The sequence below is a fragment of the Monodon monoceros genome, unplaced genomic scaffold (assembly GCF_005190385.1).
Source record: "Monodon monoceros isolate NGI ecotype Baffin Bay Population unplaced genomic scaffold, NGI_Narwhal_1 Super_Scaffold_15, whole genome shotgun sequence".
NCBI classification, from domain to species: Eukaryota; Metazoa; Chordata; class Mammalia; order Artiodactyla; family Monodontidae; genus Monodon; species Monodon monoceros.
Window position 1 is genome coordinate 7,805,587 of NW_021703771.1, and position 9,250 is coordinate 7,814,836.

At 40.3% G+C, this 9,250-nt stretch overlaps 1 pseudogene; it reads right to left on the reverse strand.

The window, feature by feature from the left end:
- Nucleotides 1–3,860: 3,860 nt before the first annotated feature.
- LOC114896361 lies at nt 3,861–5,166 on the reverse strand (annotated as a pseudogene).
- Between the last annotated feature and the right edge of the window lie 4,084 nt (nt 5,167–9,250).

The following is a 9,250-nucleotide window of genomic DNA, read 5'->3' on the forward strand; positions in this document are numbered from 1 at the left end:
TTGTTGAGAATCCGCCTGCCAATGCAGGGGACGCGCGTTTGAGCCCTGGTCTGGGAAGATCCCACATGCCGCGGAGCAACTAAGCCCATGCGCCACAACTACTGAGCCCGCGTGCCACAACTACTGAAGTTCGTGCACCTAGAGCCCGTGCTCCGCAACAAGAGAAGTCACCGCAATGAGAAGCCCGCGCACCACAGTGAAGAGTAGCCGCCGCTTGCCGCAACTAGAGAAGCCCCGCACGCAGCAACGAAGACCCAACGCAGCCAATAAATAAATAAATTTATTTAAAACAATAATTAGTCATAGTAAATTTACAATTATTGTTTAAATCATTTAAGCGATTTTATTTCAGACTTTAATCAATGTTTAACTGTTTAAGAAATTTTAATTTTCATAGTTTTGGTAATTAGTTGTAAGTTTAATGTGTTGAACATTAAATAAAATTAAAATGACAATGCTATTCCTTTCAGAGCACAGAAAAATCTTTCTAGATATTAACTAATTTAATCATTAAGTTAATAAAATCAGTACTTTAGATCACTGATTTAATTCCAGCACCAGGGAACAGGATCTATGCTTGTTTGAAGTGGGGCTGGCTCTCATCAGTGGCTGGCGGGGCATCCCCAGCAAAGCCTCAGATCTGGGGTGGTACCAGGCGGTGGCCTCACGGACAGAGATGCTCTGCCCACTGTTGGTCCAGGTGGGTGAGAAACGGTATAGGAGGCAGCTTCCTTTCTTGAAGAAAGATAATTTCACACTCTTCCTGAAGATGTGCAACAGAGAGGGGAGACTGGCTGCCCTTCCACATGTTCATTTATCTCTGGCCTGGGGTTGAGGTGCGGGTCAGCGCTCAGTGAGGGCTGCAGGGTACGTCTGCGGATGGGACTTCACAGCACGTCCCTGAAGCTGCCTGAGTGGCTTCTCAGTTCACATTCTAAGTTTAATGCCCACAGGCACAGCATCATTGCTCACTTTTCTGCCTTGGATTGCAGAGATTTTTCAGCAATTTGAATCGCGTAGCAAGGAAATGCCTCCTGTTTCTTCTCTATTTCAATACCTTATTTTCATGGGAAAACCTTTCACTTTTCTTTCCTGAGCCCTCTGAGAAAGCAGACAAATGACTTTCCTTGTTCCTCATCTCCTCAGCCCCCAAGTTTGCCCCTTAGAACTAGTCTTGGAGGTTTAATAGTTATTTTCCAGTAAAAGGGCTGTGTGGGCAAATAATATTGGAAACTACGAGATGAAACATGATTAAAAATATTTTCTTTACTATAAGACTTTGTTTGGCCAAGGAGCCATTTTGGGGGTGACTACCTGCAAGCCCAGGGCTCTACAGTATATATTTTGGGAACTGTGGCTACTTTCGGTGTCTTTCCTACTCCTATGGCTGAGAGGTCTGGTTGAAGATGAAGAGTAGATCAGTAAACAAATAAACAAACAAAATTAAAAGTAAACAAGAGCCATCATTCGTGTGATGGTAAAAATATAGTCAAAACAAAGCCAGACAAAATGAAACAACCTCCTCTCCTTTCCATTAAACAAGCAAATAAATGGAAACAACAGCATGGACCAAAGCAATAGAGGGACCTGTCTTCACAGGTGTATTTCTGCTGATGGACCACGTGCAGGCACCAGCGCTGGACCTCCAGGATGTCAGGGTCCTGCCCGTCCAGCTAAACTAACTGTGCTGTGAAGGGTTGTGTTGAGGCTGGGACATTATACAATGTAAACGTCTAATACGGTGCCTGTTACATGGGAAGGGTCCAACAAACAGTAACGTTCTTTGATGTTGATATAACCATAATCCGGAATGTTCCTTTTTGATGCAATAAAAATGGAAAAAAATGAATTTTCTCAGATTTTCAGACTGTAGGGCACAATCAGTGTCTCTAAATCTAACTTACTGGAATTAAAGTAACAAAGTTGCTGAACTCCCCCAGATCTCTAGGTAACTCCCAATCCTAGATGTTTATTGTGATTTGATTCAAGAAAAACACTTGGTAAAGTCAGGATATGCCCAGGAGAGACTGTCCACTCAAAGGGCTTCAGAAATGGCAGACTTCGGGGGATAATTTACATACCAGTGTGGACCCCCCTGGCTGAACCCTCAGACCACTAGGGATTCATTGATCTCTCAGAGTTGTATTGGCAAGACGGGGGCTCGGAAAGACTCAAGCATACACCTGGAATAACAGTGCATTTATAGTGAAAACCGTAACTGCCAAGTGGACAAGATGACTAGATTCTTGCTTTTTGAGGCTGAGGCAGGCTTCCTTGGAAGTAAACATGATAGGAGACTAAATCATATTCTGAAGTTGGTATGACGAGCGGAGAATCATAAAAGGGACATGCCTTATAACGACCACAGGGTTTGGTTCCTGCCATGAACAAGATGCTTTGCAAACAGTATCTCACAACCTCATTACTACCACCCAGACCCTGTCACCGTCATTTCTTAAATTGTTCCAGCTGACCTTACGGTGGCCTACGGTGATCTCCCTTTGACTTTATCTCTTTTTACTTTCCTTTGTGTTCACTTAACTCCTGCCAACCTGGCCTCCTTGAAATTCCTCAAATGTGCCAAGAATGCTCCTATCTTTGGACAGTTGCTCTGCATGGAATGTTTCCCCCAGATATCCACTGGCAAACTCCCTTACCACCTTCCGTTCACCACTCAAATACCACTTCTCCATGAGGACTCCTCGACCATTCAAATTCAAATCACACCATGCCCTTCCTCCTGGGCCCTCCTGACTCCTCACACCTTGTTTTAGGTTTTCCTTTTTATTTGGTTTCTAACATACTATATGATTTACTTATTTATTAGGTTTAATGCTTATAGTCTATGATATTGGGCAGGGATCTTTTCTTTTTAAAGATTTTTTTTTTTGATGTGGACCATTTTTTTTAAGTCTTTATTGAATTTGTTATAATATTGCTTCTGTTTTTTTTTTTTTACCATGCATAAGAAGGATACTTTAATAAAAATGGTAAATACTAGCATACACATGGGAAAAAAGCAGTTATTTTGAAAGTGGAAAAGGTAGTACTTAAAGAGACTTCTCATAATTTGTTTTTCTAGAGATTACCAAAGAAACCAAAATGTTCTTAGAAAACACATGAAATAAAACAGGTAATAATATTCTCAGAGGACTTTAAAATGTGAGGTAATTGATAACACTGCAGTAATCACACACTGGTCCCAATGTAGACATTTTAAATATGAGCTTTATTTTAAATTTAAAGAAACACTGAAAATAAACACTTTTTACAAATTATATCAAACACTTAAAACATAATCTAGGAATGTTAAACAATAATTCTTAATTCAAAGTAATGACATTCATAGAATACATCTTGGTGCTAGCCAATATGGAGTTTACTTAAATCTAGTATTTTATATAAGCTTAACCATTAATCCTTCCTAAAATTCAATGGTTATGATTCAACTTTATGAGGTTAAGCTAATCTTCTATGCAATACTCTCATAGAACTTTTTCAAATACAAACAATTTATACCAGAAATTATTAAAACATATATAAATTGTGCTAAGGGGCTTGGTTAAAAGGTTGTCTATATAGAGAGATGCATCTCACCTTAGAAAGCACACACACACACACACACACACACAAACACTTAATCGAATATAAGATGCCAGGATATTCTCTTAGTTACGTTACACAGCAAACTGCACTTTTATAAATGTCATTCTATTATGTATGAACTGAAAAACATATGTTTTTTAAAAAGCCCTTGACATGGGGGAAGTGGAATATGTCTGCATTAAATGCAGAAACACAGAGCTTTATGAACTGCCTGTCTCCAGCTGGCTCCCAGGCACCACTGAAAACTGTCACCCTCAGAAGGACAAGATGGTCTTGTTAATGATTTCCATGGCCTCCAGAATCTCATCCTCTTTGATCACAAGCAGAGGTGCAAACCTGATGATATCACCGTGGGTTGGCTTGGCCAGAAGTCCATTATCTTGAAGTCGCAGACACACCTTCCAAGCATCATAATCTTTGGTTTCTCTAATCACAATAGCATTTAATACTATTTAAATGTATTTAAATAGTAAATTTCCTCTTACAGCCATTACAATATTAGAAGGTAGTTTCACGAGTTCATTTCCCAAGATGATAACCATATTCTCTGCATTTTCAGCAAGGTTTGCTTCTTCCAAAACCTCCAGGGCCGTAGGATTGCCACCCTACGTTGAACCGTGTGCCCCTGGTTTAATGGTCGGCATTATTTCATCATCACACAACACTGCGGATACAGGAAGTGTAACCACCAGAAAGTGCCTTTCCTAGAAGGACAATATCAGGTCTGACATTTTCGTGATCAATAACCAGCCATCTACCAGTTCTGGCCAATCCTGTCTGTATTTCATCAGCAATAAACAGAACCTGGTGCTGGGTGCAGAGCTCTCACATGCCCACAAGGTAGCCTGGATCCGGAACAACAACGCCGAATTGGTTCCACCATGAAGGCGACAAGGTTTGGGTCCTGAAATGCATGCTCAGGAGCAGGCAGATCATTACATGGAATGATTTCCAAACCTGACATAAACGGTCCAAAACCATCATAACTGGTTGGGTCGGTGGAACTGGAGATAGCAGACAATGTTCTACCCCAAAAGTTTCCAACCGCAAAAACCATCTTTGCTTTGTATTTCGGGATCCCCTTCACGGTATATCCCCAACTACGAGCAAGTTTGCAAACAGTCTCTCCAGCCTCCACTCCTGTATTCATAGGAAGAACTTTGTGGTAGTTGAAAAGTTTAGTAACATACTCTTCGTATTCACCGAGCACGTTATTGTAAAAGGCCCTGGATGTTAAGGTCAATTTGTCCACCTGACTTTTCAAAGCATTCACAATCTTTGGATGACAATGCCCTTGGCTGACAGCACTGTAGGCACTCAGAAAGTCAAAATGTTTTCTGCCTTCTACATCCCATATGCAAATACCTTTTCGTTTCTCCAGGGTTACAGGTAAAGTATGGTAGTTGTGGGCACCATATTTAGATTCCCGTTCAAAAATGTAATCAGAGGATGGAGGGCCTTGGACTGTTTTTTAGTTGCAACAGATGTAGCAGAAGCCACTGAAGAATGAACTCCACTAAGGACAGCAACAGTCTGCAAATGTGCTAGTTTGGAAAACATGATGTCCTTAAAGTAGGAATATCACCAACGAGCTAACCCTTTTTCCCACAGTTCAGATCAGAATACAGATTTTTAACCCGAGATCCAGGGACAGTCTTCAGAGGGTCCAATAACTCCTGGTGGCACCTTGGAAGCCAGCCCAGGACACGCAGCGTCAACTGAGCAGCTGACTGCTTCTGTTTTATGTTTTGTTTTTCTGGCCGTGAGGCATGTGGGATCCGACCAGGGATTGAACCCGCACCCCCTGCATTGGAAGGCGAAGTCTTAACCATTGGACTGCCAGGGAAGTCCCTTGGGCAGGGACCTTTGTGTTTTTTTGTGGACACATCCTAACTGTCCAGGAAAAGTAGTGGGCACACTGGAAGTAGCTGTAGGCTGAATGGTTTATCTGACTGGAGCCCATGGTCCTTCCACTGTATGAGCGGCATCTCAACAACTGCGTATCTGTTCAAGGACACCCCTTACTCAGAGACTCCTTAGATGAATAATGGTAATGTTCTCCTTTCTCCTTTTGCTTCCACAGCTGATCAGTTCCCTTCCGACATATTCTTTCTTTATATTGAGAAGACTCAATATCTAACAGACCTGGCAGACCTGGAGCTGGTATCTTTACTGTGATTCTGTATGACTCTGTTTTCTGTTGAGAGTGATCTTAGGTCCCAGTTTTTGAGAAGGGGGTACATTTCATGGCACCCTATAAACTACCCATATTCTAGGGCCCATAAACCCTTGAAATGTACCAAATTTTCAGTATCATATTCAAACTAAAGTTTCCTGACACCTAGAAGTAGAGCCCCAGTTACATGAGCCAAATAAATATCCTCTCTTTCTCTCTTTGTTCCCAACAAGCTGGTTTGATTTGAATTTTATTTCTCTTGCAGCTAAAAGAGTCCTGACTAATAAAACAGCTTTCCACAAGAGAATCACCCCTATATTCTGCATCTTAATTACAACTAGAATTGATGCATAAAATGATGACATGATGCTCGGGAATAATAAGGGAAAATCAATTCCATTTAGGTTTCTTTTCCCCCTCTTCCTTCTTCCCTCTTTCCTTCCCTTCTTCCATCCCCTCTACTCCTGTCTTTAGTTCAAGAGAATTTAAACTGGCCACATCCACTACATAGAAATGCAGAAAAATGGGCATTATGAGATGTTCAGTGTCAATGGTTATAACAACACATTTTCTGGTATTCCTCAGTTATAAAGAAAATTAAAGAAAGCAGTATTCCCGTCTCCCAAATGCCCTGCTACTTAGCTAACAGATTTTACTAGCAAATGGGAAGTCATTCCAAAAAATGTCTTTTAATGAAATAATGCCATTTGCAGCAACATGGATGGACCTAGAGATTATCATACTAATTGAAGTAAGTCAAACAGAGAAAGACAAAAATCATATGATTCAGTTATATGTTGAATCTAAAAAAAATGATATGAATGAACTTATTTACAAAACAGAAACAGACACACTGACATAGAAAACAAACTCATGGTTACCAAAGGGGAAGGAGGGTGGAGAGATAAATAAGGAGTTTGGGATTAACAGATACACACTACTATATATAAAATAGATAACCAACAAGGACCTACTGTATAGCACAGGGAGCTATATTCAATATCTTGAAATAACCTATAATGGAAAAGAACCTGAAAAAATTAAAAATAAATTTTTTTTAAAAGATCTCTTTTTGCCGCTTTGCCTCTTGCTACTTGTGTTACCTGATCAAATTGCTTAACCTTTCAGAGACTTATTTTCCTGGTCTGGAAGTGAGAATTATGATATCAATCTGGAATCATCCCAAAGAGTCATAACGTACTAGGAAAATGTACGTGAACTGCCTGGTCCAGAGCAGACACTCAATAAATGGTACCTATTTTTATATTCTCACTATCACTTTACTTCAGCCTAGTATTTTTAGAATCAAGAAGGAGAAGGAAGTAAAAAGGTGTCCTTATTCAGTCTTTAAGAATGGCTAAGGAAAATAGAACATTGCTAAGTAAGCAAGAAGTGCGTGTGTCTGTTTCATGCCTACATTAGCAATAATGTGGAATAGCTGCAAAATGAAGTTTCTTTTATGGTAGCCCCCATGTGTTCTATTCTTGTATCAGTGATTTCCTATTCCTCCTGTTTTAGAGATTCTGTGTGAGTGATCAAACCAGTGAGGTGTAGCAACAGAAGGGAAGAGTCCTGAGGGAGAGAATGTTCTTGACTCCCATGTAGATTCAGCAGCCTTTTCTGTCACAGAGCGAACCAAGCTTTACTTGGCTGGTCGCACGTTTGACTGCAGATTCTGGCCCTGAAGCTAGATTTTTACTGACAATGACAATGACACCTATTCCTGTTATATCAATGCCATTAAATAAATATATATATATATATATATACACACATATATATAAATATATGTGTATATATATGTGCACATATATATAAATATATGTGTATATATATATATATATATATACGTATATGTATATGCATTCTCAATGGCCTAAAACTCTTAAGGATGCAAAGCGTGCAGCTGGGAAGGGCGGGAAGATGCTGCAGGAAGATTAAGAAGAAAACAGGGCATGACTCTTTTATCAGCTTTTCTTAGGCAAAGCACTTTTGGGGTATTTCTTTTTCCTTCCAGTGACTGATTAAATGTTCGTGCCCATGGCAATGGGGATCCTTAAAATAACCAAATATTGTAAAGTACAGTGTTTCTGATAACCATACAGCGTGGTCTTGAGTTAATTTTTTATTTTTCTCATAAGAGGTGTCAGTACAAAAATAATGTCTTACATCAGCGTGATGCTGCAGGCTTTAAAATAAATGCTTTCATGAGCATTATCTCATCTTTACTAACAAAATAGTAATGGAGGTGGGGTCTGCATGCATGTCCCAGTCTGCTTTGCAGCTGTACAGTTTCAGGCTTCATGTGTTTAAGTATTTTGACAAAAACTAGTAAGTGACTCATTTGGGAGATTTGGAGACCTAAGTGCAGTGCCTTTTCGGCTACACCAGATATCAAAAAATTTTTTTTTCTCGGATGCTCATTTATTTTCTTGTTTGTTTTAAAACACCAGACTTGAATATCTTCATTGTGCTAAGAAAGTCTTATATCTTTGGTGAATGCAGGAGAACTCGTTTGTTTCCATTCAAGTGAAGGAGAAAATCAATTTACTTTCCTACCAAATCTGCCTCCTACAAGATGCTGATTTGCCTCATCGTCTTTTTTTTTTTTTTTTTTCTGTGGTAAGTGGGCCTCTCACTGTTGCGGTCTCTCCCACTACGGAGCACAGGCTCCGGACACGCAGGCTCAGTGGCCATGGCTCACGGGCCCAGCCGCTCCGTGGCATGTGGGATCTTCCCGGACCGGGGCACGAACCCGCGTCCCCCTGCATCGGCAGGGGGACTCTCAACCACTGCGCCACCAGGGAAGCCCCCCATCATCTTTTTATGAGAAGAGAGTGGTACCTTGGAAGTATCAATAGCTGGCTTATACACACTCACTCCATCCTCTTACCAACTAAAGCTCTCATTTAAATGATGCATAGTGGGGAGAGGGGCTGTGCAGAAAATCCAGCATGTTCTTGGGGCATGTGTTGCAGAGCAGCTGTCAGTCAGGAAATCTTAGGGAAGTTTTCCAGTCCTAAATTATTGAAGACTGATGAAGTGCCACGTATGCATTCTTTCTTTATCTGTCCTCTCTTCTTTTCTCTCCTAGCTGGGTAGTGATAAGCACGGGATGATAAGACACTGTGCTGAACTAAATTGTCTAGAAAACATGGTCTGGACTAAGGATGCGAGGTTGAACGCAGGAGTGCTAACATTTGTCTTCTTTTTTTCATTTATTTTAAATTAAAGTACAGTTGATTTATGATGTTGTGTTAATCTCTGCTGTGCAGCAAAGCGACTCAGTTATATATATATATATATATATACACACACACACACACACACTTTTTCATATTCTTTTCCATTATGGTTTTTCACAGGATATTGAATAGCATTCCCTGTGCTATACAGCAGGACCTTGTTGTTGATGCCAACTATTACATATAGAATAGGAGTGCTAGTATTCTTCTTAACCCAGGTTCT